The sequence below is a fragment of the Podarcis raffonei genome, chromosome 8 (assembly GCF_027172205.1).
Source record: "Podarcis raffonei isolate rPodRaf1 chromosome 8, rPodRaf1.pri, whole genome shotgun sequence".
NCBI classification, from domain to species: Eukaryota; Metazoa; Chordata; class Lepidosauria; order Squamata; family Lacertidae; genus Podarcis; species Podarcis raffonei.
Genome location: NC_070609.1, coordinates 42,193,345 through 42,216,026, shown reverse-complemented (window position 1 = coordinate 42,216,026; position 22,682 = coordinate 42,193,345).

Sequence of the window (22,682 nt, the reverse complement as noted above, 5' to 3'; positions counted from 1 at the left end):
GCTGTCAATGACAGGAAAGGAAACTTTGGGAGAAAAGACGAAGCATCTGATGATTTCCTTAAAAAGCACAAGAAATCAGAGAAGCCAGGAAATGCCATCCAAGCCAATATGCTTGCCCATCCCAGTTCTTAATCCCATTCAGCACTGATGACACATGGATCAGGACTAGATGACATGCCAATAAAAGGAAAAAAGAATAGAATGGAAAGGAAAGGAAAGGAAAGGATATCCTTCTGGTAACCATTCAAGAATGCAGATTTACAAACTTGTATATTCAAACACTGCTGTATATAGTCCCTTTTCAAAGAAGAACCCCTTAGCACCAGTAATGCACCAAACTCTGACTGCTTAGAGATAATGCATCCTCTTTTGGTAACCACTATTCTCCCAACATTTTTTTAATTAAAAAAGTAACTTTTTAATTGAGGAACTTTTAAGTCCTCAGAGGGGTCTTTACCAAGATATTCTTAAAGAATAACAAAGATTGCAGGAACACGTGGGTCAGAAGCCCTGAGCAGGAGGACAGAGTTGTTATTACAGAGGAACTCTGCCTCACTGTCATTTTAAATATACCCCAGAACTTTGACTCAGTTTTTCCAGAGAATTGGGACAAGGTGAGATGGAATTCACCTTAAGCATATTCAGTGAGAATGACTCTTGTCAGATCCAGAAGGGGAGTGTGACTGGTTTGGTTGCACTGGACACTGAGCCTCAGAGGCACTGCAGGAGATGCCACAATGACACTGTGGAACGGAGTGTGGGAGACAGGGGGTCACCAAATATTGATGCCACACAGGGCATAGCTGCCAATGTTTTCCCTTTGTCCAACCTAGACCCTGAAGGAGAATGCTCCATTCCAGAGGCACTGCACACTGCTGGCAAACTTATTATAGATGCCTGACCATCCAATAAGGTTAGGAACTTTCATCTAGAAAGCTGCACATGCAAAATATTCTTAAGGCCTGTACTGGGCCTGAGTACCCAACATGGCCTTTGGGCTCTCCTGGACAGTGAGAGCTCCCTGTTTGGACCAGTGTTTTGCCTGAACAACAGTCTTCTGGACTCTGGTGTGGTCTTTGGTTCTGACTCCCTGACACAACTCTTGGTCCCCAACCCCCTTCCAACAGCTGTCTACAGCCCAGTCCTAGCACAGGGTAGGATTCCATGGCACTACAATGTGCATAAGAATCCCAGAATCCCAGTGATGGAGCCAGCTACATGTGGATGTTCCTACTCAGCTGTTGCCTCCCCACTGGTTTGCCTTATAGCAACTGGTGCCTCTTATACGTATGGTTCCAGTGATGACATGTATGCTGCTGTACTGTGGAATCTCACCATGGCAAAGCAGTTCCTGTGCTGTTGTGTGCATGATGGGATCACACAATTTCCACTCAGATACTCCTTAGCCGTATGTATTGCATCCACAGTCCTTGAGTGCACTAAAATTATTGCTCAGTTTCATCTAGCTTGAAAACACACACACACACATTATGAATAGCATAAAGCATAATAAATTGCATGAAGAAAGACTCAGAAAAAGTCTTAAGTGGATGCTTTCTTTCTGCATTTAGGTTGCTCTGCTTTGCCAGAAGGTCTTTCGGTCTCCTTGTCATTTTTTCCCTCTACATAACCTAAGTAACACTGATATATTGCATATTTTCATTTAGCTCTTTGAAGCACAATCCACTTAGTGATTAGAAACCTCACACAATTTAGCAGATACCATCAGTGCAGAAACTTGCTACAAGCATGTCCCTTAATAAGCAAAGCGAATATTTGAAGTGTGGTTTGTGGTTGCTGCTTTTCGTTCCTGGATTATAAAATGAGGACGAGACATGTTTGATGGGTACTCTAGATTACCTTTGCCCAGTTCCTGTGACTCAGATGATATGTAAAGGATGGCTTTCCATTACTTGTCAGAGGCCCATTTACCCCATTATAACCCAAGACCATTGCACTGAAAAAATGTCTAGAAGCATGAAAATGTGGACACTAGCAAACTTTTAGCAATATGTAATAGACTGTTACTGAGTCTAAAGGAATGGGGTGAGCCCTCAGCCTTCCTGAACCCAGGCCAGTGAGAAATGAGTCCAAAACTGGAAATTCTTGGCAATATGGGGAATGCACTGTTTTTGTTTCCATTTGTTTGAAATATGTGCTTTGGTTATAGCTCCTTCTATTTGTGTTCTTAAATGGTTTATTAGGTGGAAGCTATCAAGGGTGCAATTTAGGGAAGGCTGGACAGGAGTGGGAAGAAAAGTCATTAACCCCTATGTTTCAGAAGAGATGTGTGTATTCTTCAGGAAGACATATCATTGGTTATCATGTGAGGTACCAAACTGAAACAGCAAATGCTTTTAAAATACACCAAACCAGCCTGTGGACATTTCTGGGAATCTCACCGTACCACTGATATAGCTTTGCTTCCAACAACTGAACCTTTCAGTGGTACTTCTGGGTGGTGATAACTATGGTCCAGCCTAGTGCCTCCCAGATGTTGCTAGAACTTCAACTCCCATCATTCCTCACTTGCCCATGTTGGCTGCTGTGGATGAGTGTTGTAGTGCTAACATCTTGAGGGCCTCGGGTTCAGGAAGGCTTGGCTATAGTCCTAGTCATATATTAGTCTTTAGTGTGGAAGACACAGGAGGCCAAGCTTCCAGGACCCAGCCCAAGTTCTGTGCTCAGCTATCCCTCCCACTCAATGTCTCTATTAAGCTTCACTCCTGTGACCTGATTTTGGTCACTAGAGACTCTTCTCTCTCCCTCCCTCCCTCCCTCCCTCCCTCCCTCCCTCTCTGTCTGTCATAGAACTATTAAGCCAATGATTTCAAGAATCCAAGCTATTTTTATATGTGGAAATGTATGAAAAACATAGTTTTACTTCTGGTAAAACACAGCATAATCCCAAGGATTCCATTAATATTTTTGTAATCTCTTTCCCTTGCAGTGGGATGATGACCTTGCATCTTTGACACTATTGGTGAAAGGAAATGGATCAAACTGTGAGTAATGGGTTACTTCCTCACATACAAACACAAAAGTCCTTTTCTCTCCCCAGCCCCAGCCCCACCCCCGCCACTGCCAATTGCTTTTAAGGCCACCTTTTATCATTGTTTTTCCTTCTGAAACATGCATTTAAATAACTGAGGACTTTGGTTTCGCCACTTTCTCCTCTCCTGTCAATGAGGGTTGCAAACAAGATTGAATCTATTGTGGGGAGGCATGGGGCTCTGGAGGGCGCGGGTGGCGCTGTGGGTAAAAGCCTCAGTGCCTAGGGCTTGCCGATTGAAAGGTCGGTGGTTCGAATCCCCGTGGCGGGGTGCGCTCCCGCTGCTCGGTCCCAGCGCCTGCCAACCTAGTAGTTCGAAAGCACCCCTGGGTGCAAGTAGATAAATAGGGACCGCTTACTGGCGGGAAGGTAAACGGCGTTTCCGTGTGCTGCGCTGGCTCGCCAGATGCAGCTTTGTCACGCTGGCCACGTGACCCGGAAGTGTCTCCGGACAGCGCTGGCCCCCGGCCTCTTGAGTGAGATGGGCGCACAACCCCAGAGTCTGTCAAGACTGGCCCGTACGGGCAGGGGTACCTTTACCTTTACCTTTATGGGGCTCTGTACATGAAGGCTGTCGTGCAGAAGAAAGGAAGTTCCTTGTGAGACCACATCTCTCTCTAGCTGAACATAAAATGGCCAAAAGAGCCTGCTGGATCAGACCAGTGGCCCATCTAATCCAGTATCAAGTTCTCAGAGTGGCCATCCAGGTGCTTGAGGGAAGCTGTGTATCTTCCATACTGACTGACCACTGTTCTTCAGAGTATCAGACAAGACCTTTGTGATGATGCCAGGGATTGAACCAGGGATGTTTTGCATGCAAAGCATGTGCTCTGCCACTGCGCTATGGACATTAGCTCAGGATCATGCATATACAGTGGTACCTCAGGTTAAGTACTTAATTCGTTCCAGAGGTCCGTTCTTAACCTGAAACTGTTCTTAACCTGAAGCACCGCTTTAGCTAATGGGGCCTCCCGCTGCTGCCACGCCGCCAGAGCACGACTTCTGTTCTCATCCTGAAGCAAAGTTCTTAACCTGAGGTACTATTTCTGGGTTGGCAAAGTAACCTGAAGCGTATGTAACCTGAGGTACCACTGTACACACAAACACATAGTACCAGGCTGCGACCTTCAATACAAATAGCACACCAGAGTCAGAAGATCGTGTTGGCTACACAGCTGCTTGCAACCCTGCTTGTACTCTGGAAAACATTGAACACACTTATGGTTCTATAAATAAATACATAGAAAAGATGTAAATATTCAAATGCAGAGTGTTAATTGCCATTGGCATCTCTTATGGGTAGAATCAATTCACTAAGGATATTCTAACCAGAAGAACCCACTGCTTCATGTTCAAATGTCTTTCTAGTAAAACAAGTTGCTGTTAGGGATGAATGTGGCATGTCCCTTTGAGGCAACTGTATGGACATTGTACTTCTAAAAAAGAGGGGTGCTTCAAACTCCCCGCCTTCCAGATTCAGATTCAGAACATGGTGTGATCCAAAGTGTCTTTGTTTGTTAGAGCACTGTGTGGGCATCTGGTGGTGGTCCAGAAAGGCTCTCAGCAGAGACAAATGTTGGAATGGGATGGTGCTACAGCCCTCACATAGGAAGTGGCTTGTAGGTCCAGGAGGTGTCTCAGGTACCAACTACCCTGTCTCTCTGTCTCTGGGGACCCAGAGAGACACTGCAGCCAGTTAACGGTGGACTCTATGACAAAGGCTTTAGCTTTGCTTCAGAAACAGTAGCAGGTAATTTAAAACTCTCAAATCCGGGATGAAATTTGGATGTGTATAATTTTGGAGGTGTTCCTAATAGCTAGCCAGGATCATATACGCAAAAAGATGTATTCACTTACGAAGGGATGGGAGTGAAGATGCCTGCCTGTGGACTATATTATTTGTGAACACAACACTTGTCTAAAGCGTGTAAAACAAAGTCAAGCCATACTGAATGCATTCATTACCAAGCCATCAAATTTACAGAACAGGGATGAAATCTGTTTCTGTTTAGGCTATATCTGGAACAACTTATTATTATTATTATTTTACAGTGTTGCTTGTACCATTAACGTGCACGTGTGGAAAATGTAAGTTGCCCTTTCCAGTCCAGAACTGCAGCAGTACCATTTGGTAGTTATTAGCATAAAAACAACATTAACTGTTTCTCCATAGCGCTGAACTCTTTGTGGCCTTCCTAGAAATAATAGATGAAAACTATCCCCAAATAAATACCCACACTTCTAATAAATATTAACCATGGTGACCTTTAAATATGAAGCAAAGAGTTCTGCTCTATTGCTTTGTCCCCGATAATGTGAAAACCACCCCACGGGGTTGAAAAATTGACTGTTCATCGGTCCTCAGGCTGTGTTTGGACGTTTGTTCCAAGAAGGCTGTGTGCCAATGTTCATGAGTGGCTTCATCTTCAAAACACATAGTCTTGCTTTCTTTCAGCTTTCCTAATTCTTCACATTCTTTCCTAGCAGGGGAAAAAATAATATGTTGGCTGCATTAACAGCAGAAACATTTGGAAGGGTAAAAACAAACAAACAAAAATAATCAATTTTCAAGGTCCACTTGCAGATGGATGGAAGTGTTTATGAAACATTTATTGTTCGGTCACAAGAGAAAATGTTGCTGTAATAGCAAAGGAGAGGCATGAAAATAGTGGGAGATTATTTCTACCACCCACCCCAATATGCATTAAAATATGCTACTTTTCAGTTTGCAGTGACTTTAGGGGAAATGGGAATTTGGAACAAGGCAGAATTAAATAGGGTATATACAGTATCTTACAATATCTTGAAAGTCATAGAATAAATAGTATCCATAGAGAAGACATGATTCTCAGCAAGGTTTAAACCAGGGGTGTAGAACCTGTGGCCCTTGATGCTGTTGGATTTCAACCCCCATCCAAACCAGCCAGCAATAGCAGTGGTGAGGTATAATGGGAGTTGTAGTCCAGCAACAGCCAGAGAGTCACAGGTTCCCACCCCTACCTTATATTCAAAGCCAAGACCCAAGTTAGGGACAATAGTCTTTGGTGACAAAACTGCAGCAGAGATTTAAAATCACAAAACATGCAGCAAAGAAAAGTGTGTAAATATAGGCTGTAAAACCTTTTAAATGTGCCCTTTCCAGTGAAAGTATCCCACTTTTAATGGTTCTTTCCAAAGTATCCCAATTCCCTAGCACAAAGATAGACCACATGTTTAGTAACTCATAAAATGGTTTACTTACAAAACTATTCAAAGGTCAGATTCATGTCCTTTTCCATACAGCAGACAGAAAAAAATTACACAGGCAATAAAATGTTGCTTGGTTACAAAACAGTAATACACACCACCATTTAAACAACTCTCCCCCCTGCTAAGACCATTCATGCAAAATGCATAGGTAGGTGCCTGCAACACCAGGGCATTTGCCAGGAATAGGAACATTCTTGAGTCGGGATATAAGAAGGCAGCAATTATCATTCTAACTTGTATTTGTCAGAATCAACACTGCTTTCATTCTGCTGCAGTTCAACTTCCACCAGATACTGTGTTACTATTTTCACTGTCCACTGTTTAACAAGACTTATGTAACATACATAACTATTTATCTAATACAGTGGTACCTCTGGTTAAGAACTTAATTCGTTCCGGAGGTCCATTCTTAACCTGAAACTGTTCTTAACTTGAGGTACCACTTTAGCTAATGGGGCCTCTCGCTGCTGCTGCGCCGTCACCGTGAGATTTCTGTTCTCAGCCTGAAGCAAAGTTCTTAACCTGAGGTCCTACTTCCGGGTTAGCAGAGTCTGTAACCTGAAGCGTTTGTAACCCGAAGCGTTTGTAACCCAAGGTACCACTGTATATGTAACTTACATTCATTTAAATGTAAAGGAAACACCAAAATGATATAAAATGAGAGTAATTAATTCTTTGGACATTTAAAAACAGCAACAATAAGAATACTGATTATCTTCCCTTGAGTGGTTTCTCTTCCTGATCACAGATGAACTTGAATTGAATGCCCCCCTTGCCCACCCTAAAAATTATCCCCCATAGGGCCCAGGGCAGGTGTGCCTACTGAATTCATCCAAAGATGCCTCTGAAGGGGACTTTTGTGAAAGGGTTCATATGTTCCAATATTGCACTTAGAAATGAAAGCCTCTGTTTTAATTATCGCAGCTCCTATCAGCTTGTCTTGATCTTGGCTGCACCATTTGAAAGAGATGATTACAAGGCCTCTGTACAAATGCGACTCTCAAATCTGAAAAGATAAAATGACCAGTTTTACCGAAACCAGTTTTGGTCTAGCAATCTTGTTGAAATTATCCAAGGGCCCTAAGGGACATTAATCAGATCAGTTTGCATCTCTCTCTGGGTGTGCAATTGCACAACTATTTTGCATACAAACTGCTTGCATGAATGCATACAAAGAAAGTGTTTGCATGGGCATGTAATTAAATAAGATCATATCTGACAAGCAAATCCCAGATAGAATAAGCACTAATTACATGGTTACAGTAGAATCTAGCAGCGTTCCATGGTTTAACAGAACCACATTTCTCTCTCTCTTCCAAATCTGACCATGACTGGGTGTGTCTGTTATTAGAGAAAGGTTCCTCATAATTTGTGAAAAAGGAGGGGGAAACCCTCCTCCATTTCAATTGATATAGTTCACAGGAAATGAAGGAAATACAAGACACCAGTACAGGAAGCAAAGTCTTCTTCTTCTTCTCCTTCTCCTTCTCCTTCTCCTTCTCCTTCTTCTTCTTCTTCTTCTTCTTCTTCTTCTTCTTCTTCTTCTTCTCCTCCTCCTCCTCCTCCTCTTCCTTTTTGCTCCATCCCTGCTGCATCAGGCCAAAGCCCCATTTGGTCCAAAAACTTGTTCTCACAATAGTCAATCGGATGCCTTTGGAAGCCCACAAGAAAGGCACAACAGCACTTTTCCTATTTGTGATTCCCACCAACTGTTATTTAGAACCATATTGCCTCTGGCAGTGGAGGTAGAGCATAGCCATATCCTCAATAAAATGTCATAGTTAGCAACAGCAGATTCAATCTCACATCCCTACTGTCCTGCTGTGGCTCCCAGCCTATTCCTGTGCTGGTGTCAGGAATGCCAGCTCATCCAAACCCTCTCCTACCAGGACAGGGGGAGGTTGCATCAGTGCTTCTGCTGGGGGCTAAAAAGTGTGGCTGGTTTTATGGAGGATGCTCAGTCACCTCCAGGGAACACCAAGGACAGCTTGCTTAGGGTCTTCCAAAACATGGAACTTGGCCTGTTCAGGTGTGTAACCATTTGGGTTTTAAACACATGTATGCATAGACAAAGCATGAATGCGAGGGCTAGTGACTTAATAGACATGACTGACTTAGGTTCATATAACTATTAGTCAAGGCCATCTGGCGAGACCTCAGTGCTGAATGGGGAACCCAAGCAATGGGGCTCCTGGATCTGAACTGAAGTCCAACTACTGTTATGCAGTAGATTAGAGATCTTCTCTCCATCCCAAGCAACAGTCCATGTGATCTTGGTGAGAAGAAGGAATAAGAATGACAGACAGTTAAGGAAGAAAATTCAATGGGTGGAATAATTCAGAGAAAACTGGCAAGGTAATCTACCCTGTTATTACCCTCATGAAATACACGGTGCCATCTTTCACAAGGAAGAGCTCTAGGCCCATAGCTTATTGGTAAAGCCTTTTGATTTGTATCTTGAAGGCCTCAGGTTAAATCTCCAGCATCTCTAGGTAAGCCTGGGAAAGACTCCTCACCTGAAACCCTGAAGAGCTACTGCCGGTCAGTGTAGACAATACTGAGCTAGGTTGGCCAATGGTCTGCCTCAGTATAAGGCATCATTCTTAAGGTGTTCATAAGCCTCACGTATAATGTCTCTCAGGCCAGAGACGTTTGAATATTTACACCAGTGAAGTATTAGGCATACAAATCTCAAGATAATTTTTTGTTGTTGTCCCTTCAATATTTCTCAATAGTTTAATTATTGTTTTAAGTAGTGATGCTGTGAAGCAGGATTTTCAGATTTTTGCCTCTTCTTTCCAATTCCCAGGCATCCTTTTCTGAGAAACATGCTGATGAAGCAAGCAATTAGATATCTTCCTTGAAATCTCCCTGTCTTACAAGTTAAGGGGAGACACCCCTATTATTCTTAGCAAGGGGGGGGAGGAATGTTGCTCCTCTAACTAAGTGTTATGTAAAAGCTCTGTTACTTTCCCTCAGTAAAGATGGATAGATGTTTAGGGCACTATAAGCAGAATGAAAGACTGTTCCAACACAACCCGAGGTGGGTTGCACATAGCAAAGGTAAAGGGAACCCTGACCATTAGGTTCAGTCGTGATCGACTCTAGGGTTGCGGCGCTCATCTCGCTTTACTGGCCAAGGGAGCCGGTGTACAGCTTCCGAGTCATGAAGCCAGCATGACTAAGCCGTTTCTGGCGAACCAGAGCAGTGCACGGAAACGCCGTTTACCTTCTCGCCAGAGTGGTACCTATTTATCTACTTGCACGTTGACATGCTTTCGAACTGCTAGGTTGGCAGGAGCAGGGACCGAGCAATGGGCGCTCACCCCGTTGCGGGGATTCGAACCGCCGACCTTCTGATCGGCAAGTCCTAGGCTCTGTGGTTTAACCCACAGCGCCACCCATGTCCCAGATAGGGTTGCACATAGGGATGGACAAAACTGTCATAAGAACCAAAGAAGACCCCTCCTGGATCGGGTCAAAGGCCCATCTAGTCCAGCATCCTGTGCACACAATGGGCAATTAGATGCTTATGGGAAGCCCACAAGCAGCACCTCAGCACAATAGCACTCTCCCTACCTTCACTTCCCAGTAATTGCGCTAGGAAGGCCTACTGCCTCTGACGGTCGAGATGGACCATAGCTATCATGGCTAATAGCCGCTGGTAGCTTTATCCTCCATGAATCTGTCCAACCTTCTTTTAAAGCTACCCAAGTGGCTACGTTCTACCTCCACTGTTGGAGGCCACCTCTGAACATCAGTTGCTGGGAGTTGCAGGTAGGGAGAGACTGCTGTTTTGCTCAGGTGCTGCTTCCCAGTTTCCCACAGGTATCTAGTTATCCACTGTGAGAATAGAGTTCAGGTCTAGCTAGGCCTTTGGCTCAATCCAGCAGGGTTCCTTTTTATGTTCTTATGACAGTTTTGTCCATCCTTAGATTCTTGATCTTTGGCCATGGCTGGTAAACTTGATGCTCAGAGCCTAGCTGTTTTCACAGCCATCAAATTGAATGTAAAATCCTGTTGGTGGAAAGCTTCCCCCTTCCTTTGTATATTGCCAGCCTAATAGCTGCAGAATCCAGTCCTTAATTGACTGAGTAGCTTGTATAATGCGGATGGTTAAAATGACGAGATTGGACAGTTATTTCTTGAAATTTGTGTGCCGTTCTGTGACGGCTGTTGTTGTTAAATGCCCTACTAAAACTAGCAAGTCGTAGCTATAGCAGTCATTTTGTTTAGCTGAGGATTATTACACATTTTATGTTCCTGGTCTTTACATTTTATTGGGAGTATTTTGTTAGCTTCATAAATTATTCCATCACTAAGGAGGCAGCAGGCATGTAAAGACCAGATTCAACATAGCTTCTTCTGTGGCTTTTCTTTGTCAAAGCAAAATGGGTCCTCCTCTACCTCCTGGCTTGAAAACAAAACATTATCCTATCTTATTTTTAAAGAGGCCATTCCCTCTGCGGGGAAACTTCAAAAGTAGAGACTCAGCTTAAACTAATTTGCTCCAATGCACACATGAAGCTCTGGCATATTCCATATTGTGTGAGAGAGAGCTCCATGCACAAACTGCACCTCCTCCTTCTGACCACAATAAATTATAGGGACTGGGTTGTGCTGTATATTAGGGGTGGGGGGGAAATCCAATTCAGTTAGCTTTTAAACTTCATCTGCAGTTTCCAAAATAATACGTAAACGGAAACACATCAATTATTCAAAATTTGCAGTTATCTGAATTTTGCAGTGCAGTTCTTCAACCAAGTAATGTACAGTGGTAGTTTGGTTCCCCGAGCAGCTTAGTTGACGAACAAATCAGCTCCCAAACACCGCAAACCTGGAAGTAAGTGTTCCGGTTTGCAAACGTTTTTCGGAAGGCAAACATCTGTTTTGGCTTTCGGCATTGTTTCCAGGGCCAATCAGCCAATCAGAAGCCACACCTTGGTTTGCAAACGTTTTGGAAGTCGAACGGACTTTCAGAACGGATTGAGTTTGAGAACCAAGGTTGTTGTTTTTGTTGTTTAGTCGTTTAGTCGTGTCCGACTCTTCGTGACCCCATGGACCAGAGCACGACAGACACTCCTGTCTTTCAATGCCTCCCGCAGTGTGGTCAAACTCATGCTGGTAGCTTCGAAAACACTGTCCAACCATCTCATCCTCTGTCGTCCCCGTCTCCTTGTGCCCTCCATCTTTCCCAACACAGGGTCTTTTCCAGGGAGTCTTCTCTTCTCATGAGGTGGCCAAAGTACTGGAGCCTCAGCTTCAGGATCTGTCCTACCAGTGAGCACTCAGGGCTGATTTCCTTAAGAATGGATAGGTTTGATCTTCTTGCAGTCCATGGGACTCTCAAGAGTCTCCTCCAGCACCATAATTCAAAGCATCCATTCTTCGGCAATCAGCCTTCTTTATGGTCCAGCTCTCACTTCCATAACAAAAAATGGGAAATTGCTTTACAAGATTGTATATACCAAAATGTATAAATTAAGCAGAAATCCAAACTAAAATGCTGATTTAAAGAGAATGCATTTCAAGAGAAGTCAACAGGACTCATACTGGATGATCAAAATCTCTCTGAGCACTCTTAGACACCTTTATGTTGTTGTCAGGCAACATTGCCTGAAGAGCAACATGAAGGGAGAGATTGGGAGGAATATTGGAAAGGTTACCAAATGAAAGTTTCCCAAGGGGGTATCACATGTCCTAGAGATTGGCATCAGAGCAGCCAGTGCTGGTTTTGAACTATAAAGTCTTAAAGGGCTCAGAACTGCAATACCTCAAGGATGGGTCTTTCCATATGAAGTGACCTGGACCCTGTGATCATCATTTGAAGTCCTTCTTTGTGTGCCTCTTCCATGACAAGACTGGAAAGTGGCAACACGAGCCTTTTGTGTGGTGGCTCCCCACTTATGGAATGCTCTCCCCAAGGAAGCTTTTCTGGCACCTTGATAACATATCTTTAGGTGCCAGGCAAAAACATTCCTCTTCTCCCAGGCCTTTGGCTAATTAAACAATCTATGCCCTTTTAAACTGTGTTGGGGAGTGTTGTTTTTGTTTGTTACTACGTTATGTATTTTTGTATTTATGTATTTATGTATTTATTTAACAAATAAAGTAGTAGTAGTAGTAGTAGTAAAACCAGGTAAAAATATTAATCAGTATTCATAGGTTGGTTTGTTTTTAAACAATTGCTTGCATACATTAACCTTATAGAAGCATTCAGCCTGAATATGGAAGGCCGTGATGGATAATGTGGTGGAGCAGCAATGATCACATCACCATCCAATCGCTGAGCTGCACCCACTTACTGGGAAATGGAGAGGCAAGGCAAAGTGACCAGAGGTCAGCACATCTGCACTGTGTTCATCTTACCTTATCCCTTCCCAGTAATAATAATAATAATAAATTTTTATTTATACCCCGTCCTTCCTGGTTCAGAAAACCGGACTCAGGGCAGCTAACAACAAATTGTAAACACTTAATTGTAATACAACATAGAAGCAGCATAAAATACAGTATAAAAGCGCGAATAACAATAAAATTCAAAGTTCAAAAATCAATTTGGGGGAAATCCATCCAATAAGCATTAGTTACAGGGCTAGCTGGCTGAATTAGTCCTACTTGGGCCAGCGAGGAGGCCAGGGGGAGGATTAGCTGTTGGGTCTCAGGGACATCAGCACAACTCTTCCCTGCAGGCAGCACCTATACTATCCTTTTAATGTACTTTCTTACAAAACGTGTATTTATGCAATGTGGTTTGTCAGGGAACTGCCATCGGAGCCTAGAGTGGAGGTAAGGCTCCCCAACGATGCAGGAGAAGGGACCAGCAGGGAGAGAGAGAACACTTCCTTTGAGGAAGGAAATAGGAGTGACACCAGGAAGCAAGGGGGAACTGCGGAGAGAGGGCTCCAAGACTCTTCCACCGAGACCAGCGGGGAGAGCCCAGGACCTCCGTTGGGCACGCCCACTCTGTGCAGGAGACTTCCACGCAGGGAGGCTAGGCGGAGACTTGGCGTCAAAGAGCTTCTATGTTGGAAGAAGTTCAGGAAACGCCCACTGACGGATTCTGCCAGCGACTGACACAGCCATGGAGAAAGGGCTGTCCAGCCAGGGAAAGGTTTAGCCAGGCAACGTTGCCTAGAGCAGCAGCCCCCTTTACGCACAAGCAACCCCCAATTCCCTTTACATGGTTTATTGTAAAAATATGCATTTTATATGAAAATTGTCACTTTTCTTTCAACCAAGAAGTGCATTGCTAAATTTAGAGAAGTGCAAAGAGCAACCAGTTGTTTTAACCATTGTTCTGTACTGCCTTCAGTTGGTATTAAGCATTGTTGTTCAATGCCCTGATACCTTATAAATACTTTTATAAATAACTAAGGAAAATCCATAGGGAAACATATTAACCCAGGAGGTATGGAACAAATTAGTTTGTATCAGAATTTGAATGATGATGATGATGATGATGATTCCACAAACATCCTTAGTACGAAAGTTCCATAAGATTCCTGCATTTAACCCTAAAATGGTGGTCTCCCTGTCTGAGAAAAGCAAACTTCTGGATACCATTTCTCTGGCATCCACTTTGTGTGCAAGGCGCTGAAATGATGTGCGTCATTCCAATCTAACATTTTCTGTGAGTGATGCTTACATTTTGACTCTACTTTTTATTCATATTTTTCATAAGGAGAAGCTAAAGTTGCTGCTCTCCGCCAGGGTCACCAAGAGTTCACTAAATGCTGATAGACTGTGTTCTGTATTAATGGCGCTAAGCTAACTGCCTCCCAGTTCTGCCAGATCCCTTTCTTTAAAGAAATAGCTCTGTATTTCACGAGGAAATATTTTGTAAAGCTTTCCCTGCTGATAATTTGTCTGAAAAAAGAGACAGGCTTAATTATTTATATTGACTTGGAAAGTTGGGTATTAGATACGTTCAATAAGATCTGTGCTTTGTTTATGTAGAAATATATGGAAGGAGATAAATATATCCAGATTGTGGAAAGAGCTGATTTCTTATTTCTGAGCTTCATTTCTGCAAGTAGCATTGTTGCCTAATTGTTTGCATTTTTAGCCCAGTTTGCAACCCGAAACTTAACTAACCATTGGAAGTTAAATTGGAAGTGCTGATTTGTCAATAACCTTTAATATAGACTAATGAACGGGGGGAAAGGCTTGGAGAAATGACTTCAGATCTCTGCCATGGTTTCATTGTGTGGCCTTGGTCAAGTCTCGGCACTTCAGTATGGGGTATGTGTAAAGCAAAGCAGGAACCAAGCAAGCTAACAAACATTACTCAGGGGAGACTTGTTCCGCCGGGCAAAAGTCCTGCCTGACTTGAAGCTTTTTTTATTCCTTCCAAGTCAGAGGGAGGCAATGGCCAACTCTGGCTCCTCCAAACACTGAGAATGACTTAGCCAGTAAGCTAGCCTTGGCTGCTCACCAGCTCTCTGAGTTCTTTGTTATAGCCCCCCTTGCCTATCTCATGTGATACTAGGGATGGAGGAGAAATTCATTTTGGTTTTGCAATTTAAAGCAAACCTTCATAATTTGCACTTCCCAAAACAAGATGGTGAGCCCCTTTGCGGCTCGGGTGGCGGTTAGGCATTGGATTCATGTGTGTCAAGGGCTAGGTGTGGCCATCGCCTATGCTATCTACCGTGGGTTATTCCGTTAAAGGAATCTGGCGGTCGTGTATTCCGTCCTTTGCCTGCTTGGCGGGAGGCCATGGCACGACCCTCGGTGACATCAGGGGGTGAGCCTATAGTTGGATTAGCATCAACAGGCTCCACCTACTGTTGAATAAACCCACCTCCTATAGTCATCCAATGCCTAAGCCAATACCTTTTCACTGCTGTAATCAATAAAGTTGTGGCCTTTTCTTGCCCATTAACCTTATATCACGTGTCCTTGTGTGTTTATTTCACATAGCGGGGGTCGGGCCCTCGATCCACAAATTCATTTTGGTTTTGCAATTTAAGGCAAACCTTCATAATTTGCACTTCCCAAAACAAGATGCAACCCAAAACATAGCTGTCCTTCAAAAGTCTCTGAGTTTTGTGGTGCAGTTTTCAACCCCCAAATGTATACAAAAATGAGTATGTAAGGGAAAGGGGTGCATAAAATGCATATATTATTGAAAATAAACATACAAAATGCACTGTATTGGGGAAAATTCCTTGCAAAATGTGTATATTAGGAGAAATGCGCACTAAAATGCTGATAAATCTTCAGAATGGCTTTTTAAAAAATGCAAATGGATGCAGAAATGTGGTGAAGTAAACTCAAGAAACTAAAAAGAGAAACTGAGAGAAGCCACAGTTAACAGAAATGTCAGTCCTTATATGATGCAGCTTTATTGTTTAGACTGTTAAACACTTACATGGTTGCCTCATTAATATCTACCTTTGCCCAGACAAGAACTGCATGCATGTTAAAGCCCTGCTGTTGTTATTGATGTATTTCCTATAATGAACAGTTGCTTAAATATCCTATTTAGGGAGAAGATAAGAAGCTCAGCCTTTCTGAGTAAAGCGTCTCTGTCCAACTTCTACTCTATTGCTGATTGATTAGTAGCACAGAAACCCCCACACTGTGCCTTCTGGTTTTGTGCCATGCACTATGAACTGGCAAGTCAACTGAGTTCAGACAGCGAGCGTCATTTATGGTTTCGAAGAAGCAAATAAGCCTGCCTCCCAACCACTCGAGATGGGGGGAGGTTATGAAGCCCTTGCAAATTGCAGTCACCTTTACGTCAGGAGGTTAAAGATCATGCTTGTCAACAGGTCAAGCTACAGTGCTAATTCACCTCACTAATGAGTCCCAAACATCCCATAGAACATATGTCAGCAGCTCTGGCCTGCCTCCAGTGAGTAAATAAAATGAAAACCTTATGGAGGAGGTTAGCCTAGCTTTTTGTCACACTTGCATGGGAATTTTCCCTTACTGTTATCTCTGCCGTAGCTGCATTGCTTTTACCATCCTGTTGTATGTGTTTCATTCATGTGCTGACTGAAAATGAGGAATTTTAGGAAGGCATTGTTTAATGTCTGGATAAGGTATAAAGACTTATTGGAAAACAAAACTCCAAGGTGGTTGTCACCAATGGAAGCAAAGGCTCTGAGAAGACCCAATATGGAGGCCAAATGGCCTAAATATTGGGAAATTTTGGAACAAGAGGGAGATAAGTTGAAATTGCAAAGCTTTGAGAAACTAAAAGACAAAGTGCGAGATTGGCTTCATTATTATCAAATAAGAGAGGCTTTTAATTTGGATAAAAAATTTGGCTTCCAGGTGGAAAAATCAAAATTGGAAACAGAACTCTTAGAGCCCAAAACTAAGATACTTTCAAGAATGTATAACTTGCTGTTAAAATGGAACACGCAGGACGAGACGGTCAAATCTGCTATGATTAAATGGGCACAGGATATAGGACATAACATTATGTTTGCTGACTGGGAACGGTTGTGGACCCCTGGTATGAAATTTACGGCATGTAATGCCTTAAGAGAAAATATTATGAAAATGATATATAGGTGGTACATGACACCAGTCAAGCTTGCAAAAATCTACCATTTGCCCGATAATAAGTGTTGGAAATGTAAGGAGACTGAAGGTACATTCTTTCACCTTTGGTGGACGTGCCCAAGGATTAAGGCTTTCTGGGATATGATATATAATGAAATGAAAAAGGTACTTAGGTACACTTTTCTGAAGAAACCAGAGGCCTTTCTCCTGGGCATAGTCGGCCAATTGGTGCCAAAGAAGGATAGAATTTTCTTTATGTATGTGACAACAGCAGCAAGAATACTTATTGCAAAGTATTGGAAGACACAAGAGTTACCCACTCTGGAAGAATGGCAGATGAAGTTGATGGATTTCATGGAACTGGCTGAAATGACTGGCAGAATCCATGACCTGGGAGAAGAGTCGGTGGAAGAAGATTGGAAGAAATTTAAGGACTATTTGCAGAAATATTGTAAAATTATAGAATGTTAATTTGACGTTGGATTGAAAATAAGAGGTGTTAGCAACAAAGTTAAAAAGAATATGTTAAATATAGATTGACAAAGGATGAAAATATTCATTTATAAATATGTCAAGATAAAGAGTTAAGATAAAGGAAATAGGCCAAGGATTTGCTGAATTGATTAGGTAAATGGGAATACAAAAAGGGGAGGCGGGTGGAAGTCAAGGAAACTAGTAAATGAAGCAAAAGGCATAAAAATGGATCTATTTTTCTTTTCAATTTTTTTTCTTTTCTTTTAATTATGTGTTTTTACTTTTTCGATTATTGTATTTTTCTTTTATTTTTCTTTGTAAACTCTTGTCTATTTTTTGTAAAATCTCAATAAATATCTCATAAAAAAAAAGAAAGAAAATGAGGAATTTTATCATTATTGCCGGGCTGTAGCCATGGACCACTTTTGGATGCAAATGGAAAACATAAATAAAATAAATTAGAGCTTTAGGGGGCTTAACTTTCCTCCCTTCCCAGAGAAAATGCAGATGCAAGAGCCAGATTGGCTTCCACCTCCCCAGTTCTCTTACGCTCTCAGTTCCCTGGCCAAATTGCCTCCCTTTTCTAAAAGGTAAAAGTCAGATTTGGCTATGCTTGCTGCCTGAGCCAGAAGCTGTCTCAGAAATCTCTCAACTGCTACAATTTTTAGGGACAATTTACACACTTTCCAATCCACTGACCTGGGACAATAACAACTGAGACCATGTGTGTGTCTTCTTTACAGAACACAATCCTTGATTTGAAAGAAGCGTTTGCAGGTGGGACCTTAAAGTTGCCCATCAACAGGCAGCACTCAGACAGCAGACTGAGGAAGCACACAGGTCAACTGGCCACCTTCTTTCCAGCAATTTATTTACTTTTATTTAACAAGATTTAATTATATACCACTGCGCGTGCGCGCGCGCGCGCACACACACACACACACACACACACAATTGGTGTAAAATAATAGTCTTTAAACAGTAAACATAACAAAATTATCAAAATATAGATATAACTAAGAGCTTTTTAAAAAACTGTTTGTTGCACACCACCTCAATCTCCAAGTGGTGTGAGATTCCCGGGGTCCAGGGTTCATAATTCTTTCGGAATGAGATACAACAGAAACGGTGGGGTCTTTATGATATATGGTTTATTTATACATATATACAACCTGAGCTTACAATGGAGGGCTCACAGCATTAACACCCCAAGAGGGTCTTGCTTCACCCAGAGCCACAGTATCAGATTCAAGCAGAAATCAGACATGGCTCTGAACCTCTGCCTTCCCAGCCGACTGCTTCTAGCTTCTAGCTAGTAACTCTAAACTCTTACCTTTGTCTTTGTCTTTCTAACTACCAGTGAGTTGTGTCATCTGGCACAGAGCCACTTCCCTTTTCCCCTCAATGGACCATTATCTAGGCTATCTCCTCTTCAAGAACAAAATAAAAAAATTCCTTCCAGTAGCACTTTAGAGACCAACTAAGTTTGTTATTGGTATGAGCTTTCATAACAAACTTAGTTGGTCTCTAAGGTGCTACTGGAAGGATTTTTTTTATTTTGTTTCGACTACGGCAGACCAACACGGCTACCTACCTGTAACTATCCTCATCAAGAAGTTAGGCTGGCTATTCCAGGTATCTGAATCCTTGTTTAAATTGTAATACGTGCTGTATCCAGGAATTAGAACAGTCTCGGCATATATTTTACACACACACACCTCGAAAAAACTCATAGCAGTACATATTAAGATCACATGTCTGGTCTGAGTACTTCATTGTATTTGTATCTCACCTTTCCTTTGATAAATTTAAGGTGATGTACATGGTTCTCCCCTACCTCATTTATTCTTTACAACAACCCTGAGAAGTAGGTTAGGCTGTGAGGCAGTGACTGTCCCAAGATCACCCAGTGAGTCTCAAGGCAGAATGGGAATTTGAACCCTAGTTTTCTAGGTCCTAGTCTGGCACTCTCACCACTGCAACACACTGAGCAGGCATCAAAACCAGTACAATGATGGCACCAGCCTAATATCAATAGGCAGGGAGTGCTAGATAACAGGTACTGCCACACTGAAAGATTGATTTCTCACAAGTATTGTCTTTCTGCTTTGGTTGTATTGTATTTTTATTTAACTTCTAGTAGTCCCCCCCCCCCGCAAACGTGCCTCTGTATGTATGAATGAGCATATGCAAACAGATGCACATGGTGTCCTCTTTGTAGGCAATGATGACGTGCCCTGTTCTATCATCAGCTGAAGAATAATGTGGGGCACTGGATTTCTGCTAAGACTAGAGCAGCCATCATGGCTTTTGAACAAACCTCCCCACCCCAGAGTTTCCTTTTAATGCAACTTTTCCTATCTGGTGCCTCCCTGATGGTATTTAAAAACCTTGTTGCAACAGCTCTGCAGCCAGAGGCCTGCAAATAATTATGGCTCGGATTCTGTGGTCATTTTGGATTGGTGCGAACATGATAAATGGCAAGTTTTAATTTGAACTATTGCTCAGCAGACTCACTCAGGTAAGCAATAACTCACTCCAGCAGGCAATAAACCAAAGCAAGAAAATCACCCACACTTTCTTGAATGTGCTAACAAACTCTTTAGCAGTAAAATAAATATGGTCATGAACTTCCTTAATAAATTGTCCTTTGAAGAGCTAAGGAGGCAAAGTCTTAGACTCACTAGGGGCCTTCAGAGTAAGTCAGAGAGGGTTTATTTCTTTCTTTTTAAAAATAAGTTTTTTTAAAAAAACCATTTAGATTTTTTAATCCATTATTAGGTTGTGGGTCAGGGAGCCATACATAAAGCTAAATAAATACCTGCTACAACATTGATTTTCAATCTGTGAATCTTTTCCATATGTGTGCCTCTGTTTTGCAGAGCATACTGGGGCAAGTTCAAGAGCTCACTGAAACAACAATTGGTGCTCAATCAGGTTTTCATATGGATGTTAAACAGGGGAATCATGCCTAAATTATGAAGGGCATGGGAACTCTTAGCTACGGATTTAGAGTGCTATGGGGGCCATGACTTGCCCCCTACCTATATTCAAGTGCTCCCACAGTCCCTCTGTCTGGAATGTTTCATCATAATCCTTCACTGATGAGACTTGGGAGTAATAAACAGCGCCCAGACAGGGCAGGGCAGGACCCTGGACAGCTCCCAGTGGTCCCTTCTGCCTGACCTATAGAAGATGTTGTCTCAGCAAAGGTCCAGAGCAGCTCAATGTTTTAGGGAGGCTGACATAGCTTTCCACTCCAATGTCGGCCACCTGCAAATCTTGAAAGGCTTGTAGACAATTCAGCAGCTATGTGCTCCTGAGTGGCTGTGAAGCAGGAGAGAACCTACTGAGGAGTCATTCTCGGGGTTTGAGGATAATGAGAGAGCCTCGTCCTCAGGCCAGGAGGGTGTAGAAGTGGGTGCTGAGGGCTCCCCTCCTGTTTTGACCTGTGATTCACCCAAATCTGAATCCTCTGATGCTAGGACTTAGGATGCAGAGCTCATGACAATCTTGTCTCATTGTAGCTCTGTGTTTGGCTGTGGAGAGCAATGTGGTCTCAAGCTCTGAATTCCTTTCCTTACTCAATCTCAACAAATACTGACCTCTGACAGCAAATAGCAACCACTGACATGTCTTCAAACTATCCTCTGTGAGGTAGCTCACATGACCACCCCACCCTTTAAAGCAGGGGTGGGGAAACTGTGGCCCTCCAGATGTTGCTAGGTTACAGCTCTCATTGCTCTTGAGCATTGGCCATGCTGGTTAGTGCTGATGGGAGTTGGGTCCAACAATATCTGAAGAGCCACGGCTTCTTCATCCTTGCTTTTGGGGCCACAAGATTGCTCGCTATAGGCCTATAGGCACTTGCAATCGATTCTACCTCTGTGAGGAGTGTACCTGTGTGATACACATTTCTATATCTGTTTTTCAATTATTTTTAGGTGCACAAGTAGGTGTGTGCTTTAAAAGCATAGTGTGGGAAGGAACTATGTGGGGGGAAATGGTATAAGCACATTAAAGCAGCCTGGCTAGGTCAGGTCAAAGACTCATCTGGCCTGGTATGCTGTTATCGCACTGGCCAACTGGAAGCTATTAAGAAGCCTGCAAGCAAGACGTGAGTGCAGTGACTGGTACTGAGAGGCATATTGCCTCCAACAGTGGAGCCACCATAGCTGTTAGCCTTATCCATAAATTTGTCTCATCTTTTAAAGCTAGCAGTAATACTAAGCAATGTAGCCAGGCCTGATCTCTGCCCAGTAGCACAGAGTGGATTTGCTTAATTTTAATTTTCCCCTCTAGGGATTTTCAATCCCTTGTTGGACTAGATGACTCTTGGAGTCCCTCCTAACTCTACAATTTTATGATTTCCAAAAAAAGAAAAGAAAATGCAGCTTCTGAGAGTCATCATGGCTTGCTTTAGCAGCCTGTTCGTTAGGCCAAATAACAGTTGTATTTGCATACATACACACCACACCCCCTTTTTTTGGTGTAGATTATGTAGGACATCTGGTTTTAAAAAGTGTCGCAATTTCTAAACATATTCTAACACTCTTGGGATTGGAATATCAACAACTGTCTATTGCGGTGAACCGCAGGTCTGGAAAACATTCCTGCAAACTGAGTTCTTAAATAAACATCATGCATCCATAACACATAATGCAAAGCAACGTTCCTCCCCCTTTCTCCCCACCACCATAAACTCAATATTTAGACCAGATGAGGTGCAAAATATGACTTTCCAGGACGAAGCTGCACAATTTACAGAAACACGTACTGTCTTTTCTATGTACACAGAGGAGGGCATGTGGGTTGCAGCTATAATCAAAGCATTTCAGTTTACTTTGCATTCTCTCTAGAACATGATTATTTTTTTTAAGTGAAAGGTTAGGGAAGAAACAAATGGATGCACCAAAAAGGAAGGGGAGAATCTGATACTTACTATATAAAATAGCCATTATAAATTTGGCTCATTTGCTTCTCTCTATCCATTTATTCCCCGCATCCAACAAACTTCTAACCCATATTATCAGCTTCCTGAAAGTATCCAGCTGGACTAGAAGGACTCTAATGTTCTGTTATGCCACACCTCATGACAGCCATTTTGTGACTGGCACCAACAGCATTCTCTCCATGTCTGGAATGTGTCCATGGGTCCACAAAGGTTGGTGACCCCATTCTATCCCAAGTAAAGCCTCCAAATAGGGCAATTAAAAGCACAGCTAGAACAGCACCACACAAAGCTACAATATGAGTCAGGGATAGACAACATGGTGCCCTCCAGATGTGGCCAGAGTTTCAGCTCCAGTCAGCCCCTGCCAGCAAGGCCAATGGTCAAGAAAGATGGCAGTAGTAGCCCAGCAACATGGGGGGGGGGGAGCTTCAT